Below are 6572 nucleotides of genomic sequence, written 5' to 3'. Positions count from 1 at the left end.
AAAAGGAGGTCAATCAGTCCTAAAGGAGAACTAGTCAAAATGAGGATGAGGAGGAGAGGGCAGTGCTGGAGGTAAGGGAATGCCAGGTGTTCTCCAGGCAGCAGGCACAGGGTGGCCTCGCTTCCACCTCCTGCATTTACAGACCCTACTTATTGCCCCACAAAGCCGACTTTCCAAAGAAAGGTTGTGGGAGAAATTTTCGTGGATCCCATTTTCTTGGGCTGTGCTACGCAGGCAGGAAAAGGGCTGGAGCTCTCCTTTCAGGAACAGAAAGATGAGGGCCACTTACGACTGTCCATAGAGACAGACAAGAAGCCCAGCACAGGCAGAGCTGAATCTCTGAACTTGAGCGAACTTCGTACCCCTTTCAGCCTCAATCTCCTCATCTGTATAAAGAGCGTTATAATTCTACCTACACTTTCATTATATGCTGCAGACTAAATCTGCCATAATGTATTAAAATGCTTAACAAAGTCCCTGGCATAAAGCAAAAGCTTAAAAAAAAACCCCACCACAATCTAGTTGTTTTTCACTATGGAAAAAAAAAAGAAAGAAAATATCAGGGGAAATAAGAAGGGGAGGAAATACCAACATAACAGCAATCAGGGCTTCACCTCAAAGCGGGCAATGAAGTCCTTCAGGTTTGGGAAGGCCTCTAAGCACTTAGGCTCAAAGTTGTGGCTCACATCAAGGAAGTCATAAACAAGGAAGTCTGCAAAAGTGGTCTGGGGAAATTCAGAGAGGACGGGGTTAGAAGCTCCATCATCTGGAACGAATGACATCCCCATGTCCCCTTCAGTCTTTACCTTGTTCCCTGCAAACCATGGCTGCTTCCCCAGACACTTCCCCAGAGTAGAGCTTTATCTTACCAGGCAGCTCCTTCAGGTACTGAAGCTTCAGCTTCTCCTGGGGTAGAAAACAGCTGTTACTACAAGCAGACCCTGCTCGCTGGTCAGAGAGAAAGCACCCACACCTCTCCGATGACAGGAAATCAGAATCCTGTTTAGACTGTCCCTGGCTTACTGCCCAGGCTTTTGTTTACTCCAATTAGCATTCTTCATACCCCTACTATCTACCTACCTCTCAGAGGGCATGAGAAGGAATCCATAAAGCCTTGCATCACCATTGATCTCCATCAACTGTCTTATCTGTCACATCAGGTCACTGGGAGGCCTGGGGTTAGTGAGACTCAGATGTGACAGAACAAGAACTACAAGAGCTCTAAGAAGTGGAAGTTCTGGCTTGTAGTGTGGCACACGAATGCAGAGGACATTTATTTGAGTAGTTTTCTGTAGATGAGGGAATTTAGCAATGCTCAAAGGGAGTACGGAGAGGAGAGCATTCTTAGACAAACAAAAATACTAAGGTAACACCCTGTGGCTAATAAGTGGTAATCTGCAAGGACCAAGGGGGAAAAAAACCAAACCTGGCACATTTTGTTAAACATTTTCATTTCTACACTGGAGAGTCTAGACTTTATACTAAAATTGGGAGAGATTGATTTAGAGGTTACAATTGGGTGAGATTTAAGAATAGAAAGGTCACTCTGGTAGCAGTACAGGGGACCCTTTGAAAGGATCCCTATCTCTGAGGAGTTTAGATGTCTCAGAAAACCAGTGTAAATACAATGCAAGTCCCACTACAACGCAAGCCCCGCCCCGGCCCAGCCCATCACACACTCATAAAGTCGGGGTTGTAGCACAACTGGATCAGACTCATGCGAGAGTCCATGGCTTGATTTTCCAAGATGTCCACTCGAATCTTCTCCTCTTCTGTCTCCCCACCTGGGATTCACAGATCGGACACTCACCTTCAGGTGCTCCCTCAGCCTAGTGCAGGGAAGGCCACCTGGCCCCCACTCCACCCCACCTGCCCACCCCACTCACACAGGTTGTGCTTGCGGGCGATGTAGCGCAGGATGGCGTTGCTCTGAGTGATCTTGTGAGGACCGTCCACTAAGTAGGGCAGCTGCCGGGAAACCAGGCAGGGCTGTCACACCACCAGACTCCCCCACACCTCTTCCCCTAACCAAGGGCAGAGTTGAGACCTGGCACACTCAAGGTCTGGCCCAAGGAAAACACTACAAAACTACATGTTCTAGAACACAGAGCACCGTGGAAAGACAGTGAAAGATGCAGGAACAAGAGAAATGGAGAAGATACCTGATCCTACAACGGCCAGGGGAGAAAGGAGATGGAGGAAGAGACCCCCTTCACCACCCCCACACCCAGTACCTACATTGGGAAAGTCCAGGCCCAGCTTGAATTTTTCATTCAGCCACTGACTTCTGTCATAGTCAGGAGCTGCAGTGGAACATACTTCCTCAGGGTCACACTCTCCTTCTGAACCATCCCGAGAGTCTTTGCAAGGGCCCCTGACAAGGGTGGTTCTGGAATCCGCAGAACCTCTAGTCCCAGGCTTACAAAATGTCTAGACAAACCTTAAGGGGTACCCTCTTATGATCACTCATGAAGGTGGAGCTGAACTCCAGACCAGAGCCTGCAGTGACAAATGGAAGGGCAGATACCAGATCTAGCTGATAGAGGCCACATAGTGGTAGGCAATAGGTGGCCAGTGGACAACAGGTAGCCGGGATACAAGTGTGTTACCAAATCAGCATTAGCTTGCAGAGGGCCAATATAAAGGTGTCATACCGTCCCCCATTGTGTACTTTTTTCTTCATACTTCGAGTCTGTGTATTCCAGGAGCAGGCGGATGGTATGAGCCAGCTGGGAGACAGTGTGGAGAAGGTGTCAGAGTACAGGCTCCTGACCACCTGACTCCACCTCCTCCAGGTAAACCAGAGCCACCCACACCAGAGAAGGCAGAACGGGACCCCACATAGCTCGATCCTGATGCCTCTCACGATGCCTCAAACACCAGGCCTGGAAATAGTTCTTTCCAACAAAGCTCTAAGAAGAATCTTCTAGAATCCATCCCCTCCCCACTCCCCTGGGGCTTGGCTCTCCCCCAACTCTTCATTGCACCCTGTCCCACTCAAGCAGGTGCTCTCTGTACTCACCCCGTGGAGATCCCAGTAATCGAGGATCATGACCATGATGCAGGTTAGATGCATTCAGCCAACTGTCTTCCAGGACTCAAAGCCTCCTTTGAGAATTTACCGGGGTGCAGGCACAGCATGAAGACAGCCGATACCACCCCTCGTCCCAGTCTTGTCCCCTTCCAGCACCACCTCTTGCCCCTGCCTCACCCACTTTCTGTGCTGCAGAGATCGGATGCCCTTTATTCCTTACACCTCCACCCTACGTTTCTGGGAGCCAGACCCAACAGAAGGTGGGGAGTAAATTCCATTTCTTCAGCCCCTTAAAGATTCTAGTAACTGATAACTCCCGAAACCAAAGTGGTTCGAATCCATCAGCTGCTCTACCAGAAAGATGGGAAATTTCCTCGATTTACAGGCGCTCAAAACCTATTGAAAGGTCAATTATGGGTCAGTTCCAATTTGACTGCCCATAACATGATGAAAACAGCTAGGGAACACTGATGACCTGGTTCAGAGGGAGTTTCGCTGCTAACTCAAAAGCAGCCGCAGAAGAAAGCCTGGCAGTCTCCCAAGAGGTTCACAGCCTTCCAAAGCCGGTTGGAGGATCAGCTGGAATCCGGTTCCTGCTCCGCAGCCTTGAGTTAGAGCTGAGTTTTGATGAAAATAGATGAGAGGAACTTTAAAAAAGAGAATCATTTGTACCTAAAAAGACGTGTGGTTGGCACACTACAGAAATAAGAGTTTTTCTGATTATTTCTGATGTAAGATGAAACGAAGTTCTTGAGCATAATAAAGATGAACCCTGAAAGAATGATACTAAATGAAATAAGCCAAACCAAAAAAAAAAAAGAAAAAAAAAGACAGATAGTGTCTTTTCCAATTATACGAAATATCTAGGATAGAGAAATGCACAAAAGATGGCAGGTAAATCAGTGGTTATCAAGGGCTAGGGCAGTGAGAATGAAGTTAACTGTTTAATGTGTCACAGATTTCATTTGAGATGATTAAAAAGCATTTCCTTTTAAGAGTAGGGGTGAGAAATGCCCAGTATGTGGGGTGGTTAAACAACATCCTCACTGCCTTCAAATCAGTTTGAATAATGGCAGTTTTCGCTGTGTTTCAGAGACTTTAAATCTATACCACAGGAAATGGGCGCTCTTTCTCCTGAGAAGCAGCTGGTGAATTCAAACCATGGTGAGCAGCATGGCACCAGAGCTGCTTGAAAGTGTGATGGTGGTGTTGGTTGTTACTGAGTCATCTACAGCTCAAAGCAACCCTATTCAATAGGGTTAATAGCTCTGAATCTTGCCCTATGCTGAGCCAATCTCACTGTCTCAGACATACTTAACCCCAATAATGTCCCAGTTACTGTGTCAATCCATCTCATCTGGGGTCTTCCTCTCCTGTGCTGACCATCCATGCTCTGAAGCATGATGTCCTTTTCCAAGGATTGGTCCCTTCTGGCAACAAGCCCAAAATATTTGAGACAGAGGTTCACAATCCTTGTTTCCAAGGAGAAACTTGGTTTTACCCATTCCAGGACAAGTCTGTTTGTTCTCTTGGCCATCCATGGTATGTTCAATACTCTTCTCTAGCACCACAGCTCAAATGCATCAATCCTTCTTCTGTCATCCTTAGTCATTGTCCAGCTCTCTGGTGCATAGCAAGTAATTGTGAGGACCATGGCCTGGATCAGGCACACATTAGTCTCTAAACTGACATCATTGCTCTCTAATGTTCTGGAGAGGTCCCTGACAGCAGATTTTTCCTATACAATTGACTTTTAAATTTCCTGTCTGCTGGTTTCAAGAGTGTTGATTGTGGAGCCAAGTAAGCAGAAATTGTTAACAATCCCATTGTGCTCTCCATGGTGCTGCCAATTGGCCCAGTGGTGAGAATCTTTGTTTCCCTAATGTTGAACTTCAGTCTGTATTGAAGGCTGCAGTCCTTGATCTTCTGCAGCAAATGCTTCAGGACCTCCTTGGTTTCAGCAAGCAAGGTTATATCATTCGACTAACGCAGGTGGTTGAAGAATCTTCCTACAATTATGATACCACAGTTCTCCTCATAGAGCCTAGCCTCTCAAATAATCTGTTCTGCATGTAGACTGAAAAGGTACGGAGCCCAGACACATTGTTGATGCACTTCTTTCCATGACCTAAAAATATGTGTTATGGTTCCTGATTTGAGTTCAGACTGATCCTTTCAATATTTGACTTGAACATACTTTTCTACCCCAAGTTTGTTGAATCCAAACTACATTTTAACAACACAGACAGTGCTTAGGAAAGGACATCATGTTTGGAAAAGTTTACAGTGAACAAAAAAGAAGACTCCATGGAATAAATGGATTGGCAGTGACTGGAACAGGGGATTAGACACAGTAGAAGTCATGATGACGGCACAGGGTCAGGCAGATTTGTTGTGTACACAGGGTTGCTGAGTCAGAGCCCACTTGACAGATCTGACAATGTTTGAGATCTAAATCGATTAAACAAGCAAACTAAGGACCAGAGAAGGGGAAAGATAGATGGCTGCTCCACACGAGCTCATCCAGAGCAGAAGTCTGGGGGCCGGACATACTGTATACAGATCAAAGATTTCCTGGGCTAGTGTGATTCAGCAGGGCATGTCGCTGACAGACCTCTCTCACTTCAAAACTCCCAAATGGCTCCCAGTTCCAGACAAAAAGAGGCTTTCACTTTCTCCTCTGTGATGAATAAGGACCGCCTGGTCCTGCCAGCTTGATAACCCACTCCCCCTTGTCAGCTCTGCTCCACCCCAAGTTGGTTTTTTAAAATCTTTTATTGATTTTCATATAATACTTTTACAGTATGTTTCATTCACATACATTGTGTTTTATACAATCTTTCATTTACATGTGTTTCATATAATTATTCATATACATTCTATTTTACATTTTTTTATACTAGTTTTATTTACAAACTTCAAATACATTGTTTTCCTACCAGATCCTTCCCATTTCCCTCAACCCCCAATAAATTTTGTGAACCAATGATTAATCCCTCCCACCCAGCACATCCTCACCCCTGATTCCACCTCCCTCCCACCTTGGATCCTCATACTTATTCTACAATAATGCTTTTATCTAGTATTTGTCCTTAGGAGACTGAGTTAGTTCACTGAACATAATGCTCTGTAGTACCTCCCAAGTTAGATTATAATGGAAAAAATAATTGCTCCTGTGTGCTGTAGTATTCCATTTGTGTCAATGTAGCATAATTTCTCAATCTGTTCAATTGTGGTTGGGCATTTGGGCTGTTTCCATGTTCTTGCGATGGTAAATAATGCTGCTTATGAACATTGGAGTACAAGTCTCCATTTGTGCCTCAGTTGTTCTTCTCTTGGGTTATATTTCATTAGTGGGGTCATATGGAATTTCTATGTTCAGCTTTTTGAAGAAGCACCCAACTGCTTTCCAGAATGGTTGTACCACTATACAATCCCACCAAAAACATGTAAGAATTCCTATCTCACCATATTCTCTCCAAAATGTATAACTTGCTGTCCTGTTAAACTTTGCCACTGCAACTGGAGTGAGATGGTA

The 6572-nt window shown here is 45.4% G+C and overlaps 1 pseudogene across 1 annotated transcript in view; it reads right to left on the bottom strand.

The window, feature by feature from the left end:
* LOC102850544 overlaps positions 1-3064 on the bottom strand; it is a 58464-nt pseudogene extending 55400 nt beyond the window's left edge. The window contains exons 1-7 of the transcript XR_438998.1: positions 3023-3064; positions 2655-2729; positions 2239-2303; positions 1887-1968; positions 1678-1784; positions 807-906; positions 615-725 (exon numbers count right to left, since the gene is read on the bottom strand). The product of XR_438998.1 is annotated as a glutathione S-transferase Mu 1-like (transcript). The remainder of the gene's footprint in view (positions 1-614; positions 726-806; positions 907-1677; positions 1785-1886; positions 1969-2238; positions 2304-2654; positions 2730-3022) is intronic.
* Between the last annotated feature and the right edge of the window lie 3508 nt (positions 3065-6572).

The sequence above is a fragment of the Elephantulus edwardii genome, unplaced genomic scaffold (assembly GCF_000299155.1).
Source record: "Elephantulus edwardii isolate Elephantulus edwardi_28Jun2011 unplaced genomic scaffold, EleEdw1.0 scaffold00252, whole genome shotgun sequence".
Lineage (NCBI taxonomy): Eukaryota > Metazoa > Chordata > Mammalia > Macroscelidea > Macroscelididae > Elephantulus > Elephantulus edwardii.
The sequence above is the reverse complement of the archived record's forward strand: the minus strand, read 5'-3'. Positions and strand labels throughout refer to the sequence as shown.